This window comes from Lepisosteus platostomus, chromosome 15, assembly GCF_059453375.1.
Source record: "Lepisosteus platostomus isolate fLepPlt1 chromosome 15, fLepPlt1.hap1, whole genome shotgun sequence".
Lineage (NCBI taxonomy): Eukaryota > Metazoa > Chordata > Actinopteri > Semionotiformes > Lepisosteidae > Lepisosteus > Lepisosteus platostomus.
Genome location: NC_142625.1, coordinates 7,596,446 through 7,616,117, shown reverse-complemented (window position 1 = coordinate 7,616,117; position 19,672 = coordinate 7,596,446). Strand labels below are relative to the sequence as shown.

At 51.6% G+C, this 19,672-nt stretch overlaps 4 non-coding genes and 1 pseudogene across 4 annotated transcripts; all 5 read left to right on the top strand.

Annotated features, from left to right (window-relative positions):
• Positions 1 to 284: 284 nt before the first annotated feature.
• LOC148647919 (U2 spliceosomal RNA) lies at positions 285 to 471 on the top strand. Its single transcript, XR_015926897.1, has one exon. It is a non-coding gene; the product is annotated as a U2 spliceosomal RNA (small nuclear RNA).
• A 2,658-nt stretch (positions 472 to 3,129) lies between these two features.
• LOC148647918 (U2 spliceosomal RNA) lies at positions 3,130 to 3,334 on the top strand (annotated as a pseudogene).
• Positions 3,335 to 5,825: 2,491 nt separating this feature from the next.
• Positions 5,826 to 6,024, top strand: LOC148647917 (U2 spliceosomal RNA). Its single transcript, XR_015926937.1, has one exon. It is a non-coding gene; the product is annotated as a U2 spliceosomal RNA (small nuclear RNA).
• Positions 6,025 to 7,802: 1,778 nt separating this feature from the next.
• Positions 7,803 to 7,997, top strand: LOC148647916 (U2 spliceosomal RNA). Its single transcript, XR_015927073.1, has one exon. It is a non-coding gene; the product is annotated as a U2 spliceosomal RNA (small nuclear RNA).
• A 6,130-nt stretch (positions 7,998 to 14,127) lies between these two features.
• On the top strand, positions 14,128 to 14,318 carry LOC148647915 (U2 spliceosomal RNA). Its single transcript, XR_015927083.1, has one exon. It is a non-coding gene; the product is annotated as a U2 spliceosomal RNA (small nuclear RNA).
• The last annotated feature ends 5,354 nt before the right edge of the window (positions 14,319 to 19,672 follow it).

Below are 19,672 nucleotides of genomic sequence, written 5' to 3'. Positions count from 1 at the left end.
TTGGGTGAATTTGGGGGTGGAAGGTAATTTGCATAAGGGGCGGGATTATGGTAAATAGGGTTGGGGTTGGAAATCATGTACTGTGTTTTTCAAGTAAGTTGTTTATTTTATGTACGCATATCTGCTTCATGTTAATTGTGGGTTTGTTTTTGAGCAGGGGAATTGTATTGGGGTGGGTTGTGTCTATATAAGGGATGAGATTATGATATCTTTGATTTAGCTGTGTAATTGTTTTTTGTTTTTGATTGTGTTTTTGGACTTATGTATTTGTAGTTTTTGGTGTTTTATTTTGTATTTTGTATAATAAAAAAAAAAAAATCTGTTCTTATCAGTTTAATATCTGATACGTCCCCCATCGGGGGACCACATATTAAACGGATTTTTGGAACAGGGAGCTGGATCAGGAGCTTGCTCCGTCCTCTCCACGCATCGGCCCGGTATTGCAGCGCCTCCGGGAGCGGTGCACCACCTTCTCTCAGCGGTGAAAAGACAGACGTAGGTAGCTAGGTAGCTAGCTAGCTAGCGAGCGAGCGAGCAAGCAAGCGAAGTGGACTGGAGCTCCTTCTTCTCGGGTCTCGTCCCTCGTCCCCCATCTGTGTGTCTCTGTGTTCTGTCTCTCTCTCGCCCTCTCGGTTCCCGTGCTCCCTCTGTGCGCTTTCCCGCGTCTCGACTCTCTGGGCAAGCAGGCCGGCCCCCTTTTCGGCTCCCGTGCGTTTTCCCTCCAAAAAACTTAGGTTTTTCAGCCTTTTCCCAGGGAGGCAGGCGTGGCTTGCTTGCTTGCTTGCTTGCTTGCTTGCTTGCTTGCGTGCGTGTCCGTCCCCGTCCCTGCAGGCGGGCCCCTTTCGACAGCTGGGCGTTTTCCCTCCAAAAAACTTAGTATATCCACCTTTTCTTTCTTTTTTTTCGGCAGGCAGGCAGGCAGGCGTGTGTGCGCGCGCGTCCCCGTCCCTCCCTCCCTCCCGAGAGAGAGCTGCCCCTTGCCTCTGCCCGCAGGTGCTGGCGCTCGGCTTTGGCTTGCAGCCGGTTGGGCGCAGCTGCTGCCGGTGGGAGGGGCCTAAGCTAAGGAGGCCGGGCGGCTGGCGCCCCCTGCGGCTGCGGTCGTTGTCGGGCCGTTGACAGAAGATCAAAGAGCAGGGCCCCCGCCCGGGACTGGCAGGAAGGCAGGCGGGCAGGCAAGAGAGAGGGGGAGCAGAGTCCCGCGGCAGGCCTCTGGCTGCAGGGAGGCCGGCAGCTGCGCGGGTCCCGGGCTCCAGAGGAGTCGGCCTGCGCCACTGTGCGCCAGCGGAACGCCCGCGCGTCGGTCCGCGCCTTTGTGGGCATCGCTTCTCGGCCTTTTGGCTAAGATCAAGGTTTAAGCCGGCAAGCCCGCAATTCCGAGATCTTGGTCAGAGGGTCGGGAAGGCGAGGGACGGATGGAATGGACGGAATGATGGAGTAACCGGAAGGGCTGGAACGTGGATGCTGGAGTCGGGAGAGCGGTGCTGTTGGAGACGTGGAGGATTTGCCGTGCTGTGGACGAGACCAGAGGACGTCAGGATTGTTTGGAGAGATCGGAAGTGGGCTGAGGATGGCGTTTGTTGCGATGGCCGGGTTCCCTTGGGCGAGGAAGGAGTGGAGGAAGAACTCCCTGCGTTTCTCGCTTCGGAGCCGGGAAGGACTGGAAAACTGGACAAGGGATAAGTTCAAGTTGTTTTTGACTAGTTTCTTTGATTTACGGTTTTCGGATATGATGTGTTTACAGGATTTCGGCAAACGGGGAGTGTTTGAATTGACTTTGGCGTCGGGGGATCTTTGTTTGGATTTGTGGAAGACGGTACAAGAAAGGAAGGGGGAGGCTCCGCTGAGCCTTTTTCATGTGGAGCCGATGTTTGCGGGACAATTGCTTCGGATGACGGTATGGGTATCGGATCCGTTTGTTACAGAGGAGGAAATTGCTTCCTTCTTGCAGCGATATGTGTTTTTGCAAGGTGAAGGAAAGAAGGATTTGGACAATGATGGAGTGTGGGATGGGAAATGGGTGTTTTGGGTGAGACTGTATATGGATATAGTAGGTGGAGGGGAGGTGATTCACCCTCCTGCGTTTTTTGGAAACGAATCACGAAGGGGGTACCTGGTTTATCCGGGACAGCCCCTAACATGTAGAAGGTGTGGGGATAGAGGTCATTATGCTGTGCAATGTACAACAGTGTTATGCAGTTGGTGTCAGTCGCGGGATCATGTGACAAGAGATTGTGTGCGGTGTCATTCTTGTGGGAAGATTGGTTTTGGTTATAAGCATTGTCAAAAAGTTGAGATGAAGGAACGGAAGGGGGAAGGGAAAAGGGTCAGTTGTGTCACTGTGAACAGAAGAAGTGTGGAGAGTGTACGGGCGAGTGACATAGATGGAGACAGTGATAGGGGTGTGGAGAGTGCACGGGGGAGTGATATAGATGAAGACAGTGATAGGTGTGTGGAGAGTGTACGGGCGAGTGATATAGATGAAGACAGTGAAAGGTCTGTGGATGAATCAGTGAGTGTGGAGAAGTTGGAGAGTGTGAGTGAACAACAGATTAGTATAATGCAAGAGGTAGCTGAGAAGAAGAGGGAGGTTATGGTTAAGGCGGAAGGTGGGAAGAATGAGGAAGGGTGGTTAAGGGTAAGGAAGAAGAGGAGGGTACGGAAAAAAGAATGGGGGGAATCTGACATTGAAAAAAGGGTAACAGCAAGTGTTTTACGGATTAATAAAATGGGGTTTGATAGTTTTGAGAAGGGGTTTGGAAGTTGAGTTGGGAGGGAACTGTTTAGCATAAGGGGCAGGACAGTGTAAATAGGATGATTTGTGATTATGGTGTTTGTTTTATTTTTGATTATGATTAATTTGTGTGAAGAAATGATGTGAAACAGGTGGAAATATGAATCTGTGTTGAAAGTTGAATGTAATTTGAGTTGAAGTATTTCTGTTTTGAACTGGATGGTTATTGATGGAAGGTTTATGTTTTCTGGGTGTGGAGGGCCTGGTTTTTTTTTTTTTTTTTTTTGCATAAGGGGTGGGAATATGGAAATGGGCAGGTTGATGTGCGTTTAGTGTAATTTGTTAAGTGATTTTCAAGTTTGGGTTGTGAGGTTAAATGGGTATTGGTTTTGTTGTATTTTGCATTTTTGTAATAAAAAAAACATAAAAAAAAAAAAAAAAAAAAAAAAATCTGTTCTTATCAGTTTAATATCTGATACGTCCCCCATCGGGGGACCACATATTAAACGGATTTTTGGAACAGGGAGCTGGATCAGGAGCTTGCTCCGTCCTCTCCACGCATCGGCCCGGTATTGCAGCGCCTCCGGGAGCGGTGCACCACCTTCTCTCAGCGGTGAAAAGACAGACGTAGGTAGCTAGGTAGCTAGCTAGCTAGCGAGCGAGCGAGCAAGCAAGCGAAGTGGACTGGAGCTCCTTCTTCTCGGGTCTCGTCCCTCGTCCCCCATCTGTGTGTCTCTGTGTTCTGTCTCTCTCTCGCCCTCTCGGTTCCCGTGCTCCCTCTGTGCGCTTTCCCGCGTCTCGACTCTCTGGGCAAGCAGGCCGGCCCCCTTTTCGGCTCCCGTGCGTTTTCCCTCCAAAAAACTTAGGTTTTTCAGCCTTTTCCCAGGGAGGCAGGCGTGGCTTGCTTGCTTGCTTGCTTGCTTGCTTGCTTGCTTGCGTGCGTGTCCGTCCCCGTCCCTGCAGGCGGGCCCCTTTCGACAGCTGGGCGTTTTCCCTCCAAAAAACTTAGTATATCCACCTTTTCTTTCTTTTTTTTCGGCAGGCAGGCAGGCAGGCGTGTGTGCGCGCGCGTCCCCGTCCCTCCCTCCCTCCCGAGAGAGAGCTGCCCCTTGCCTCTGCCCGCAGGTGCTGGCGCTCGGCTTTGGCTTGCAGCCGGTTGGGCGCAGCTGCTGCCGGTGGGAGGGGCCTAAGCTAAGGAGGCCGGGCGGCTGGCGCCCCCTGCGGCTGCGGTCGTTGTCGGGCCGTTGACAGAAGATCAAAGAGCAGGGCCCCCGCCCGGGACTGGCAGGAAGGCAGGCGGGCAGGCAAGAGAGAGGGGGAGCAGAGTCCCGCGGCAGGCCTCTGGCTGCAGGGAGGCCGGCAGCTGCGCGGGTCCCGGGCTCCAGAGGAGTCGGCCTGCGCCACTGTGCGCCAGCGGAACGCCCGCGCGTCGGTCCGCGCCTTTGTGGGCATCGCTTCTCGGCCTTTTGGCTAAGATCAAGGTTCAAGTGGCTTGACCGCAGTTCCGAGGTCTTAGTCAGAGGGTCGGGAAGGCGGCGGAGGAGGCGACGGTGGAGGCAGCTGTTGGAGGCAGAGTCAACCGGAGGGGAGAGGACGGAGCGATGGAGGCGATTGGCGGAGTTGCGGCTTCGGCAGGCGGAGAGTGGTCGGGCAGAGAGGGACGGATGCGGAATTCCGTTCGTTTCGTATGGAAGGAGAGACCGGGAACCGAAAGGATGAAGAGAGAGGAGTTTTCGGACATTGTGCTGATCCAAGCTTTGGGCGTGGAGGTACCGGATGTTTTTTGCTATCAAGATTTTCCTGGGAAAGGTATTTTTGATGTTTCTTTTATTTCGGAGAAAGTTTGTATGGAGAAATGGAATGTTCTTCAAGCTCAGAAGGAGAACTTGCCCTTTGTTAATTTTGTTATAGAGCCATTGTTTGCCAGAGAACTAAGGCCTTTGACTGTGCATATGCATAATCCGTATGTGCCAGAGTCTGAGCTGGTATGTTTTTTGAGAAGATTTGTGGACATTCAAGGGAATGGTGTAAAGGTTATGGACTCTAGGAATTTCTGGACGGGGAAAAGGAGGTACATGGTGCGCTTAAGGACTATTGCATCTGAGAAAGGTGGGTATGTTCACCCACCAGCTTTCTTTATGATTGGTTCGAATGGAGGTCACCTGAATTACCCTGGGCAGCCATTTGTATGTCGGAACTGTGCAGCGGAGGGTCACGTGGCAGCTGAATGCACTGTTATTTGTTGCAGAAGGTGTGGGGAAATAGGGCACAGGGCAGAGAAGTGTGCCAAGCCCTTATCTTGTAATTTGTGTGGTGAAGCAAGCCATGTGTATAAGAACTGTTTTCAAAGGTCAAGGAGCTATGCAGGTGCAGCCCGGGCTCGATCGACTGCTGGAGAGTCTTTTGCAAGGAGGACGGGAGCGGCTCCAGGAGAACAGAGGTCTGCGGGGAAGGAGTCTATGGTGGCGGCTGGAGGTGTGGCGGAGAAAGATGGAGGTTTGGTGTTCCCTAAGCAGGGAGAGGGTCTGGAAGTGAGAGTAGTGTTTCAGATGATGACTGTGTTTAGTTGTATTTAGGATGGGTTTGTTCTATGTATGTTTTTGGTTTAATGGAATATGTTCTGTTTTTAAGTGGGTGTGATGGGAGGTGTGTGATATTGAGAGGAGAGCTGGTTTTGTGTAGAGAATTAATATAAGGGGTGGGAATGTAAATGAGATGTTGGTGGGGAACTGTTTCATTATGTTTTTGTAAATTGTGATGGGATGCAGACTGTATATAATGGGGTTAAGGGAATGAATGTATTGTAAGTTTGGGGATGGGGGTTTGGTTTAATTTGCATAAGGGGCGGGAGTATGGAGATTAGTGGGGTTTGAGACTGTGTAATAGAGTTAAATAGATGGATTTTGCTGTGTAATAATTTGTTGAAAATTGTATGAGAAATGTTGTTAGTATTCAGAAGTTTTTTGTTAGTTGACTGTTGAATGGAATTTTTGTGTTTAACAGAATTGTGGGTTGATATGACTTAAGTTGTTACTATGACTAATGTGTATTTGAGTTTATGATGTGTTTTTGTGTATATTTGGAGTTTTTTGGAATTTCTTTTGTAATTTTGCAATAAAAAAAAAAAAAAAAAAAAAAAATCTGTTCTTATCAGTTTAATATCTGATACGTCCCCCATCGGGGGACCACATATTAAACGGATTTTTGGAACAGGGAGCTGGATCAGGAGCTTGCTCCGTCCTCTCCACGCATCGGCCCGGTATTGCAGCGCCTCCGGGAGCGGTGCACCACCTTCTCTCAGCGGTGAAAAGACAGGCTAAGATCAAGAATTTGGCTAAGATCAAGGTTTAAGCCGGCAAGCCCGCAATTCCAAGATCTTAGTCCAGGGGGTCGGGAAGGCGAGGAGGGATGCTGATGGAATGCTGATGGGAAGGAACGACGGCTGAAGGTTGGAGACAAGAAGGTTGGAACGGCGGCGGCGAGGAAATTTTGCGTGGTTGGACGGTGTTTTTGCGTACCTGGAGCGACGACATGGTTGGAGCGATGGCGGGGTACCCTTGGGCGAGGAACGAGCAGCGGAAGAACTCCCTTCGTTTCTCACTGAGGCGCCTGGATGGATCGACGGTTTGGGACAGAGACAGGTTTAAGAATTTGATTCTGATTGAATGTCTGGGAGTGCGTCTGGCAGATGTTTTCTGCCTACAGGACTTTGTTAGATGTGGGATTTTTGAAGTGACTCTAGTATCGGACGTTCTATGTTTTGAAGTATGGCGGATGGTGCAGGAGAAGAAAGAAGAGTTTCCAGTAAAATTGTTTCGTGTGGAGCCAATGTTTGCTAGAGACCTGAAAGTACTGACAGTTTTCTTTTCAGATCCGTTTACCCCGGAGGAAGAGATAGTCTCCTTCCTGAACCGGTTTGTAGATCTGCAAGGAGCTGGGAAGAGGGACCAGGACAAGGATGGTGTGTGGTCTGGGAAACGGACTTACTTGATGAGGCTAAGGCTGGGGAAGACAGCGGAGGAGGGGGTGATATACCCCCCAGCTTTTTTCATGATTGGGACACACAGGGGTTACCTAGTGTATTCTGGGCAACCCCTCGAATGCAGAGCATGCGGAGGACGGGGACATTTTGCTGCGCAGTGCACGTCAGTGCGCTGCAAACGGTGTGGGAAAATGGGACATGTGGTGAAAGAGTGTGTGGAAGAGAAAAGGTGCTTTAAGTGCAACGGTTTGGGACATGTGATAGGAGAGTGTATGAGTTACCCGATAGGGAAGTCAGAGGAAAAGGTTGGTGAGGAAAATGGTCAGTGTGTGGAGAAGGTACGGATGGGTGTAAGTAAGGAGACGAATGAGACTTGCACGAAAAGAGTGAAGAATGGAGGGCGGAGGAGTAATGTGGGCGTGAGTGGAGATGGTAAGACTGGAAAAACTGACAGGGAGAATGGGGACGTGGGAGGGGAGGTGTGTGGGTTGAAGAATGAAGAGAAAGGTGCAAATGATCTTTTCGTGTTTAAGGCATGTAGGAATGGTAGAACTGAAGGTGGACAAGAGGAAGAGGAGGGGAGGAAGAGTGGGCTTAGTTGGATGAGGTTAATAGGTAGTGGGGAAGAGTTTGATTTCGGGCATAGGGAAGAGGGGGAATGTTCGCCAAAAAAAAAGAAGAAGGCTCGGAAAAAACAAGGTAGTAGTGTAATGTTAGAGTAAATGTTTGTGGGTTTACGAGAGGAGTTTGAATTGAGGGCGGGTTTTGCATATGGGGGGGATTATGCTAATGTGGATTGTTTGGGTAATGGAATGTTTTGTCTTTGTTTGGTAATGGGTTTTGGTTCACGGTTGGTTAGTGGTGGGTGCTGAGTGTAATGGAGACGGGGATCTATGTTAGTACAATATTGTTAAATGTATAAGTGGGTAGGTTTTTGTTTGACTGTTTTGGAGAAATTGGGGCGGGGGTGGATACTGTGATGGGTTTAAGGGGTGGGATTATGTAAAAATGGACTGATTTCATGAAAAGGTTTGATTTAGCTGTGTAATACGTTTGGTTGATTTGTATGGGTTATAATTTTGAGATGTGATTTTTTGTATGATTGTTATAATAAAAAAAAAAAAAAAAAAATCTGTTCTTATCAGTTTAATATCTGATACGTCCCCCATCGGGGGACCACATATTAAACGGATTTTTGGAACAGGGAGCTGGATCAGGAGCTTGCTCCGTCCTCTCCACGCATCGGCCCGGTATTGCAGCGCCTCCGGGAGCGGTGCACCACCTTCTCTCAGCGGTGAAAAGACAGACGTAGGTAGCTAGGTAGCTAGCTAGCTAGCGAGCGAGCGAGCAAGCAAGCGAAGTGGACTGGAGCTCCTTCTTCTCGGGTCTCGTCCCTCGTCCCCCATCTGTGTGTCTCTGTGTTCTGTCTCTCTCTCGCCCTCTCGGTTCCCGTGCTCCCTCTGTGCGCTTTCCCGCGTCTCGACTCTCTGGGCAAGCAGGCCGGCCCCCTTTTCGGCTCCCGTGCGTTTTCCCTCCAAAAAACTTAGGTTTTTCAGCCTTTTCCCAGGGAGGCAGGCGTGGCTTGCTTGCTTGCTTGCTTGCTTGCTTGCTTGCTTGCGTGCGTGTCCGTCCCCGTCCCTGCAGGCGGGCCCCTTTCGACAGCTGGGCGTTTTCCCTCCAAAAAACTTAGTATATCCACCTTTTCTTTCTTTTTTTTCGGCAGGCAGGCAGGCAGGCGTGTGTGCGCGCGCGTCCCCGTCCCTCCCTCCCTCCCGAGAGAGAGCTGCCCCTTGCCTCTGCCCGCAGGTGCTGGCGCTCGGCTTTGGCTTGCAGCCGGTTGGGCGCAGCTGCTGCCGGTGGGAGGGGCCTAAGCTAAGGAGGCCGGGCGGCTGGCGCCCCCTGCGGCTGCGGTCGTTGTCGGGCCGTTGACAGAAGATCAAAGAGCAGGGCCCCCGCCCGGGACTGGCAGGAAGGCAGGCGGGCAGGCAAGAGAGAGGGGGAGCAGAGTCCCGCGGCAGGCCTCTGGCTGCAGGGAGGCCGGCAGCTGCGCGGGTCCCGGGCTCCAGAGGAGTCGGCCTGCGCCACTGTGCGCCAGCGGAACGCCCGCGCGTCGGTCCGCGCCTTTGTGGGCATCGCTTCTCGGCCTTTTGGCTTAGATCTGATAGCACGTGGCATGCCCGCGGCTAGAGGACTAAGTCAGGGGAAGAGAAGACGACGGCGGGGAAGAAGACGACGGCGGTGACGGCGGTGACGGCGAGGAAGGAGAAGGAGAGCCAGCCGGGAGACGGAGGAGAACCTTACCGGAGGAGGAAGGAGGCCGAGGGTCCACAAGCTACCACGGGTAGTCGCTCTGGGTTGAGCCCAGAGGGCGAAGTGGGGCTTCCGGATGGCGGCGGCAGCAGAGACGGCGGCGGCGGGTGAGTGGACCCGCGACTCGGCGGTTGGGCACCCTCTGTCCCGAGAGGGGCAGATGCGGCGCACAGTGCGCTTCGTGGTGAAGACCAAGGAAGAAAAGGAGAATTGGAAGAACAGGGACAAGTTCGAACAGGATGTATTGTTTCGCGCTCTGGGAGTTCAGGTGAAGGACATTACCAGTTTGCAGGACTTTGTGAACAAGGGAATATTTGATTTAACCATGGAGTCGGATAAACTGTGTGAGGCCGTGTGGCGTAAGGCCCAATTTGGCAAAGACTATGTTCCACTGAAGAATTTTCTGATAGAACCGCTCTTTGCAAGGGAACTGCGGACTCTCACCGTACATGTGTTTAATACACTGCTACCAGAGAGAGACGTTGCGATGTTTCTATCAAGATTTGTAGACATTCAGGGGGCAGGAGTTAAAGTGATAGATCGGGTGGGAGTCTGGACCGGGAAGAGGAGGTATATGGTCAGGCTCAGACCGAAGCCATCGGGGGACGAGGGAGTCTTACACCCTCCTGCCTTCTTTAGAATTGGTTCAAACAGGGGTTACCTATTCTACCCTGGCCAGCCACTGACCTGTAAAAAGTGTTTGCAGTTGGGACATATTGCAGCGAACTGTCCGGGGGGACTCTGCAGGAGGTGTGGTATGGCAGGTCACGAGGCTAAAAACTGTGAACAAGTCATGACCTGCGATTTGTGTGGGTCTGCTGGACATATGTATCGTTCATGTCCCAGGAAACGAAAAAGTTTTGCGGACATTGTGAAGGTTCCCGTTGAGGACCCGAGGCTGGACTTACCGGGCCCATCGGGCGGACCAGTAATCTTCCGGGGGTCTCAGGGGAAACCTGAGGAGGGAGGCAAGGGAGGTCGGGGGCAAAATGTTGAGAAGGCGGGTGGAGAGGTTTCGGAGCCTGTAAAATCCAGATCTTGGGCAGATATGGTCCCTGAGGAGAGGCCAGAGTCTCCTAGCTGGTCTCCAGTCTTGAGCAGGTCTGCTAAAAGGAAGGGAGAGAGAAGGTCAAAGGGTCCTGATTTGCGCCGGGCCCGAATTAGCACTCAAAATCGGTTTCAGGCACTGCCTATAGAGACTCCAGGCAGTGACTCTGATGGAGTAGAGGAGAAGGGTAGTGAGGAGATGGTTTTAAGATCAGACAAAACCCCGGTATTAGCAGTAGAAAGAGAGGGTGGTGAGGGGGGGGTGGTTAGGAGACCATGTAAGAAGGCCTCAGGAAGAGTTAGAGTGCAAAAGAAGGGCCCAGAGGAAAGCCTAGAGGCGGAAAGTGGTGATCCTATTGCTGCTATGGCCACCCCTGCAGAAATGGAGGAGGTGGTGGTCAGCGAAGAACCCATCCCGCCTGGGCAAGGTGACCCAAACGTAAGTAGTGAGGGGAGCGAAGCTGAACCAGGAGGCAAGGCGGAGACGGAGAAATCCGGTCACTCACAGGAATCCGAGGATCCAGAGTGTGAGATGTCTTCCTCGGGAGAGGAGAGCTCGCAGCACTCCGGGGAGGAGGAGAGTGATCCGGCATCTGGGGAATCAGGGTATCCAGTGGTTAGCCGGGCAGGTGAGGTGGAAGTACAAGCTCTCCACGACCCGCCATGAATTGTTTAATTTGTACGGTTAATGTCAGGGGATTGAGGAGCCCTGTGAAGCGGGCGGGCGTCTTCGATGATCTCGGAAGGCGCCGGTTCGGCTTTTGTTTTCTCCAGGAGGTCCATTTAGGATCGCAGGGGGACATTAGAGCTTTTAAGAAAGAGTGGCAAATAGGACAGTCTTGGTGGAGTATTGGGGGCGTGCACTCTTCAGGGGTGGGGATTTTGTGTGGTTTGTCGAATTTTGTGTGTAATGATGTCCTTTCGGTTGTTCCGGGGCGGTTATTGGTTGTTGATGGGGTGTGGGATGGCTTAAAGGTACGCCTGATTGCGGTATATGGGCCGGCGGAAAGACGCCTACAGGCGGATTTTGTTAAGTCAATCGAGCCACTCCTTTACACAAATAGAACGGTGATTATGGGCGGAGATTTTAATATAGATATCGGCGACACAAATAGGGCAGGGGCACGTGTCTTGAGGGAGCTGGTAGCAAACTTTAAGTTGCAGGATGGCTTTGGCATTCCTGGCCCGACCTCTAAAAACTACACCTGGAGCAACGGCAGGGACAGTTTTAGAAGACTGGATTATATCTTCACCACCATGCGAGGGTCATCACGGGCTGGACAGGTAACTCCAGTGTGGTTTTCTGATCACATGCTGCTGTCTGTCTATATGACCTCTGACAACTCCGGGCCTAGATCAGGCTTCTGGAGATTAAACATCAAGGTATTGTCAGAGGTCGAGTATCGAAGTCAGATAACGACGGTATTGGAGACTTTCGATAACAGTAGATGGAAATTTACATCTGCAGTAAACTGGTGGGAGGCGTGTAAGAGGGCAGTGCGTAGGGCATCTATTAGATTTTGCCGTGTCAGGAAAAAGCAGGAAAAGGAAGAAATAGACCAGCTGCAATGTGAACTGCAGAATCTGTATGAAGCATTTAATCAAGGTAAGGCATTTGATGCACAGAAGGCTGCAGAGCTTAGACATAAAATGAAAGAATGGTGGACAACAAGAGCTAGGGATTTTCTTTTTAGGATTAAAGGTCACCTAATAGAAAATAACGAGAAGTGCTCGGCTCTTTTCTTTAGTTCGGTGCGAGCTAGGCAAGCACGGACATTGATCGAAGGTTTAAAACAGAAAGATGGGACTGTTACTTTTGACCCATTGGGTATGGTGAGTTGTGCGTCGAATTTTTATCAAGAGCTGTTTGTGGAAAAATCGGTGAACACTGGCGTGTGGGAAGAACTACTGTCAGGGATAGGTAAGAAGATCGTGAGCGCCGATGATTTAGATGGCGACGTGTCAGGTGAGGAGCTAAAGGAAGCAATGTCGGGGTTGCGGAAGGGCACAGCTCCGGGTATAGATGGTCTGCCTATTGATTTTTATTCAGTGTTTTGGGCTACCTTGCAGCCTATGCTTCTGGAGGTTTTTAAGGAGATCCTGATGTCAGGAGAACTTGCAGGGACTATGAAAAAGGGAATCTTAACTCTGGTTTACAAAAAAGGCCCTAAGGAAGATTTGGAAAACTGGAGGCCGATCCAACTGCTCTGCACCGATTATAAGATCTTGGCTAGGGTGCTAAGCAGGCGGCTGAGGAAGGTGATGCCCAATTTAGTCTGTAGAGAACAGACGTGTAGCGTCGAAGGTAGGAAGCTGTTTTGGAATCTTCAGCTTGTACGAGATGCCATCGAATGGGTAGAGGAGAGGGGCCTCGAGCTTATGCTAGTTAATTTGGACCAAAGTAAAGCTTTCGACAGGGTCCATCACCCCTTCCTGTGGGAGGTTCTTAAAAGATTAGGAATCAGCGAGAGTTTTATTCGATGGGTTAAGATACTATACAACAAGGTTGTCAGCAAGGTCAGTGTTAATGGAAGGTTGGGGACAGGGTTTGTGGTGAGTTGTGGTGTGAGGCAGGGGTGCCCCCTGTCCCCTTTACTTTATGTATTATACTTGGAGCCCTTCCTGCAACAGATCCGAAGCGACCCCTGGGTGGAAGGTGTGGTAGTTCCCGGTAGTGGTGGGCTACAGGCAAAAATTGCGGCCTATGCAGATGACGTAACGCTGCTTCTTACCTCAGACAGGAGTCTTCTCCAAGTTCTGCAGATTGTGGATAAGATGACGGCAGCCACAGGAGCACTGCTCAATAAAAGTAAGTGCGCGGTTAAATATTTTGGTAAATGGAAAGACAGACAAGATGTGGTCGGAGGCCTCACGCTGGAATCAGGTCCCATTAAGATCTTGGGCATCAGTTTCCTGTCCAGTGGCTCTGCCATAGCTAACTGGGAAAACAAGCTTTCTAAAGTAAAGCAAAAACTGGGGTTGTGGCAGAGCAGACCCTTGACGTACGTAGGGAAAGTGCTGGTGGTGAAAGTGGATGTCCTGCCGTTGCTCCTTCACCTGGCCTGGGTGTTCCCGCTGCCTCCCAGGTTTCGTAAAGACCTGGTGAGGGCTATCTTCCGTTTCATCTGGGGCGGAGGGTACGAATACATCAAGCGGGTGGACATGTGCAGGCCGGTGGAAGAGGGAGGCAGAGCGGTGCCTGACTTGCCGGTAAAATTGGACGCCTTGTTTGTCGCCGGTTTGTGCAAGATTTTACATGAAAGTCCGGACCACCTGTGTGTTTATTTCACTCGTTTGTGGTTTTCGTCTGCTGTGAAGCACTTGGTGGTCTGGACTAACACGACACCGAAAGCTGAGAAATTACCATGGCACTACAAACATGCAGTGCAGTGGTTGAAGAAGTACCCAGGTGCTAAAGAAGGGGTTGTGTCTGTAAATCACAAAGCACTGTACCAACTCGCAACAACTAGAGAGGATTCAGCAGTGGTGGGTATTACAGAGGAAGTGTGGAGGCAGAACCAGCCAGTAGGATTAGAAAATAAACTGAAAGATCTGAATTGGTTCATCCTGTGGAAGAGGCTCCCGGTCAGGGAGACGCTACACCGCCACAGCCTCTCTAGACAGGACAAATGTCCACGTTCTGATTGTAGTGAGACAGAAACAATTCAACATGTGTTGTGGGATTGTGATTTTGCACGACGGGTCTGGGATCTGTGTGGGGGGGTTCTGAGAAAGGTTAAACCGGATTTTAATGTAACAAGTCATGTGATACTGCGGGGGATTTCGAAACCGCGCCGATGGGGACAAAGTTTTTTGTTATGTCTGTTAATCAGTCTGGTCAAATATCATCTTTGGGCTTCACGCAAGGACCTTACAGAGCACGGAGTGAGTGGAGCGCCATCTGCTGTGGTATACAAAGCAAAGCACGATATAATCTGTCGGGTGAAATGGGATATTTTGCGGTGGGGATTCGCTGCGGCGAAAGAGAGGTGGAAGGGGTTATTTTCATTAGTATGACATGGTTTCGGGGTTGTTGCTGATTGTTGTTTGTGGTTTTGTATCTTTATAATAAAAAAAAAAAAAAAAAAAAAAAAATCTGTTCTTATCAGTTTAATATCTGATACGTCCCCCATCGGGGGACCACATATTAAACGGATTTTTGGAACAGGGAGCTGGATCAGGAGCTTGCTCCGTCCTCTCCACGCATCGGCCCGGTATTGCAGCGCCTCCGGGAGCGGTGCACCACCTTCTCTCAGCGGTGAAAAGACAGACGTAGGTAGCTAGGTAGCTAGCTAGCTAGCGAGCGAGCGAGCAAGCAAGCGAAGTGGACTGGAGCTCCTTCTTCTCGGGTCTCGTCCCTCGTCCCCCATCTGTGTGTCTCTGTGTTCTGTCTCTCTCTCGCCCTCTCGGTTCCCGTGCTCCCTCTGTGCGCTTTCCCGCGTCTCGACTCTCTGGGCAAGCAGGCCGGCCCCCTTTTCGGCTCCCGTGCGTTTTCCCTCCAAAAAACTTAGGTTTTTCAGCCTTTTCCCAGGGAGGCAGGCGTGGCTTGCTTGCTTGCTTGCTTGCTTGCTTGCTTGCTTGCGTGCGTGTCCGTCCCCGTCCCTGCAGGCGGGCCCCTTTCGACAGCTGGGCGTTTTCCCTCCAAAAAACTTAGTATATCCACCTTTTCTTTCTTTTTTTTCGGCAGGCAGGCAGGCAGGCGTGTGTGCGCGCGCGTCCCCGTCCCTCCCTCCCTCCCGAGAGAGAGCTGCCCCTTGCCTCTGCCCGCAGGTGCTGGCGCTCGGCTTTGGCTTGCAGCCGGTTGGGCGCAGCTGCTGCCGGTGGGAGGGGCCTAAGCTAAGGAGGCCGGGCGGCTGGCGCCCCCTGCGGCTGCGGTCGTTGTCGGGCCGTTGACAGAAGATCAAAGAGCAGGGCCCCCGCCCGGGACTGGCAGGAAGGCAGGCGGGCAGGCAAGAGAGAGGGGGAGCAGAGTCCCGCGGCAGGCCTCTGGCTGCAGGGAGGCCGGCAGCTGCGCGGGTCCCGGGCTCCAGAGGAGTCGGCCTGCGCCACTGTGCGCCAGCGGAACGCCCGCGCGTCGGTCCGCGCCTTTGTGGGCATCGCTTCTCGGCCTTTTGGCCAAGATCTAAAGATACGTGGCATGACCGCGGTCTGAGGACTTGACAAAAGGCGAAGACAACGAAGGCGAAGAGGAGAAGGAGAAGACAGCGGACAACGGAACCAGACCAGACGGGCGGAACCTTACCATCAGAAGACCGAAGCAGAAGTCCACCAAGGTCACCACGGGTAGTCGCCCTGGGTTGAGCCCAGGGGGCGAAGTGGGGCCTCCAAGATGACAGCGGTCGAAGGTGGTGAGTGGGCCCGCGGTTCGGCGGCTGTGCACCCTCTGTCCCGTGAGGGGCAGATGCGGTGCACAGTGCGTTTTGTTGTGAAGGAGGCAGAGAAGAAGAAGGAATGGATGAACCGTGAGCGGTTTGAAAGAGTAGTCCTGATGAAGGCTCTAGGGATTAAATTGAAGGACATTGATTGTCTACAAGATTTCCCAGTCAGAGGGATATACGACCTGTCGCTTGCATCGGATGAACTTTGTGAGAAAGCCTGGGAAAAGGTGTGTGAAGGAAGAGATGTGGAACCGCTTAATGATTTCTTGATAGAGCCTTTGTTTGCCAGGGAGCTCAGGACTCTGACAATTCACCTATTTAATCATCGGGTCCCAGAAAGAGACGTAATCACCTTTTTATCCAGATTTGTGGACGTGCAGGGAGAAGGTCAAAAAGATTTAGATGTCCTCAGAGTGTGGACCGGTAAAAGAAGATACACGGTGCGGCTAAAACCTAAGCCATCTGAGGGTGAGGGAGTGGTACATCCCCCGGCTTATTTCACGATTGGGCCTAATAGAGGCTACCTCTTCTATCCAGGCCAACCGGTGACGTGCAAGAAGTGTTTCCAGAGGGGTCATGTAGCGGCGAACTGTCCTGGCGGTGTGTGTAGAAAGTGTAAGGCCACAACTCACGAAACTAAGGACTGTACTAAGGTCTTAACGTGCGACCTGTGTGGGGCAGAAGGCCATGTGTACAGGGTTTGTCCGATGAAGAGTCGAAGTTTTGCAGATGTGGTGCGGACTTCGGCAGAGGGCCCGAGGAGAGAGGAGAGCAGACCACAGCAGAAGACCGCGACCACCCAGAGGACACAAGCAGACGCAAGAGAAGAAAGAGACGACAGACCAGAGGAGATGCCAAAGGCGACCAAGGTACCTGAAGAGGCGCGTCCGGGGACCTCGTCGTGGGCGGAAGTGATGGACAGGGCAGAGTCGGAGTCGCCGGAGTGGGTTACCCAGCCTAGCAGGGCTGCAAAGAGGAAGTCGGCGGCAGAGAAGAGAAGAATGAGGTCCGACGAGTGCGTGTTCGAGACTGTGGCTAATCGTTTTCAGGTCCTAGCTGTTGAGGAGGACTCGGGGAACAGTGACGTCGAGGCAGAGAAGGGAGAAGACGGAGAGAGAGGACAGAGAATGCCGAGACGGAAAAAGGCGATTGCTGTAAAGAGGGCGAGGGGGGAGTGTAAGAAAGGGGGTAGGAAGGAGGTAGGGGTGGAGGGGGGTGTAGAGGGAGAGGGAGAGGGAGGTAGGGAGGGGGGGAGTAGGGAGGAAGGGGAACAGAGGGAGAGGGGTGGAGAGCAGGGTGAGGAGGCTGACCCCTTGGAGGCCTCTGCTGAGGTCAGTACCCTCGACGACCCCATACCCCCGGGCCAGGGCGATATAGTGGTGGAACAGGAGGATTTCGTTTCAGAGACCTCAGAACAGTCGGGGAAAGACGGCGGTATCCACCTCCTGACCTCCGATGATCCTGGGGTAAGTCCATCATCCCTGGGGGAGGGGTCCCCGCAGGTTATGAGTGTGGGTGGGAATCTCCTCAGTCCTCTTGGAATAGAGAGTGCTTTTAGTTTGGGAGACGGGTTGCAGCTGCAGACTCCCTTTGACCCAACATGAGTCGTACCGTATGTACTATTAACGCCAGAGGGCTTAAAAATCATAGTAAGCGGATTGGCGTCTTCAAATGGTTAGAAGCGCGCCATTTCGGCTTTTGTTTCTTGCAGGAAGTACACTTAGGCACAAAAGGTGATATTGTCACCTTTAAGAGAGACTGGGTAAAAGGGGAGTCCTGGTGGAGTGTAGGGGGAGTGCACTCATCCGGAATCGGGATCCTATGTGGAACCCCGAATTTCTCTGTAAGCGAAGTTAACTGCATAGTCCCAGGAAGGCTAATGATTGTAGATGGGGCATGGGAAAGATTGCAGGTACGTTTAATAGCTGTCTACGGGCCTGCCGAAAGGCGGCTCCAGGGGGCGTTTTTGAAGGACCTTGAGCCACATCTGTACACCAATAGAGTGGTGGTGATGGGAGGGGATTTTAATATTGATGTATGTGATGCGAGTGGTGTGAGTGTGAGTGATCTTAAAGAATTAATATCACGGTTTCACCTAAAAGATGGTCACAAGGACTATAGTCAGGGACAGAGAATGCACACATGGAGTAATGGAAGGGGTGTCTTCAGAAGACTTGATTATATCTTCACCACCCTACGTGGGTTGACACAGGCGGCAACGGTTACTCCGGTATGGTTTTCAGATCATCTGTTGCTGTCGGTTGATTTGATACCAGATGGTATGGACCCTAAATCAAACTACTGGAAACTGAACACGAAAGTGTTATTGGAAGCCGATTATCAGAGTTTGATAGTTGCGCTTTTGGATCGGTTCCAGTTACAGAGGGGGCGGTACCAGACAGCGGTGCTGTGGTGGGAAGCCTGTAAAAGGGCGATCTCCAAGGCTTCTATCTCATACTGTAGCCAAAAGAAGGTAGCAGAGAGAGGAGAGCTTGTGAGATTGCAGCAGGAACTAGAAGAGCAGTATGTGGTTTCCAACCAGGGTGGTGCTTTCGACATGACAAAAGTTTCTGAGCTTAAACTCAGACTGAAAGAACTTTGGGTAGAGAGAGCTAAGGATTTTTTGTTTAGGTTGAAGGGTAACCTGATTGAGGGGGAGGAGAGGTGCTCAGCCCAGTTTTTTGGCTCGGTCAGAGCCAGACAGAAGAGGACTCTCTTCGAGGGTCTGAGGAGAGAAGATGGGTCCAGGGTCAGAGACATAGAAGGCATGGTGAGGTGTGCAACTAATTTTTACAAGGTTTTATTTTCAGAGAAACCAGTGGATGAGAGTTTGTGGGATGAGTGGTTGATTGGGTTTGACAGGAAGATTGATGGTATGGAAGGTGTGGGTGAGGCCCTAACAATGACTGAGATTGGAGAAGCCATTGGTGGCCTGCGTAGAGGTACCACCCCGGGGATGGACGGACTCCCGACGGAATTTTATGTAACCTTCCGAGAAAGGTTACTACCGGTGTTGTTGGAGGTTTATAACGAAGTCCTGAGGGAGGGTGAACTCGGCAGAACGATGAGGACAGGTATTATGTCTCTGGTGTTTAAGAAAGGAGACAAGGAAGATCTGGAGAACTGGAGGCCGATCCAATTACTCTGTTCCGATTATAAGATCTTGGCCAGAGTATTGGGGAGACGGCTGAGGAAGGTGATGCCGGACCTGATAAGTAAAGACCAAACCTGCAGTGTGGAGGGTAGAAACGTAAAGTGGAACCTGCAGTTGATCAGGGACGTCATTGAATGGGTGGAGGACAGGAACCTTGAGATGATGCTTGTGAGCCTAGACCAAAATAAGGCCTTTGACCGGGTGCATCACTCATTCCTTTGGGAGGTGATGAGAAGAGTGGGGCTGGATGAGGGCCTCATCAGATGGATCAAGGTTTTGTATAATAATGTCATCTCAAGGGTATGCATCAACGGTATGCTTGGCATGGGCATTCCGGTCAGGTGTGGGGTGAGACAGGGATGCCCTCTGTCCCCCTTATTATATGTGCTGTACATAGAACCCTTTCTGCATCGGATTCGTGGGGATCCTCGAGTGGAAGGGGTGGTGGTTCCTGGGAGTGGAGGAGAACAGGCGAAAATAGCAGCCTATGCAGACGATATTTCTCTGTTTCTTAGCACTGACAGAAGTCTTCACCAAGTACTACAGATAGCAGATAGTATGACCAAAGGGACAGGTGCTTTTTTGAACAAAGCAAAGTGTACGGTTAAATACTTCGGTAGATGGAAGGAAAGACAAGATGTGACGGGCGGTCTTACCTTGGTGACGGGACCGGTTAAAATTCTGGGAGTTCTTTTTCATACGCAGGACTCCGCCAGGATCAACTGGGACCTGAGGCTGGGGAAGGTAAATCAAAAGATCGGTATGTGGTTGAATAGGTCGCTGACGTACACAGGGAAAGTACTAGTCCTAAAGGTAGACATACTGCCATTGCTGCTTCATTTGGCTTGTGTGTTCCCTCTGCCTGCTCGGCTGCGTCGAAACCTGGTGAGGGCGGTCTTCCACTTCGTTTGGAGTGGGGGGCATGAGTACATCAAGAGAGCGGATATGTGCAGGCCAGTGGAGGAGGGTGGTAGGTCGGTTCCAGACTTCCCGTTGAAACTAGACACAATATTTGTCGCAAATTTGTGTAAAACACTATACGAAGATCCGGATCACCTTTGTGTATGTTT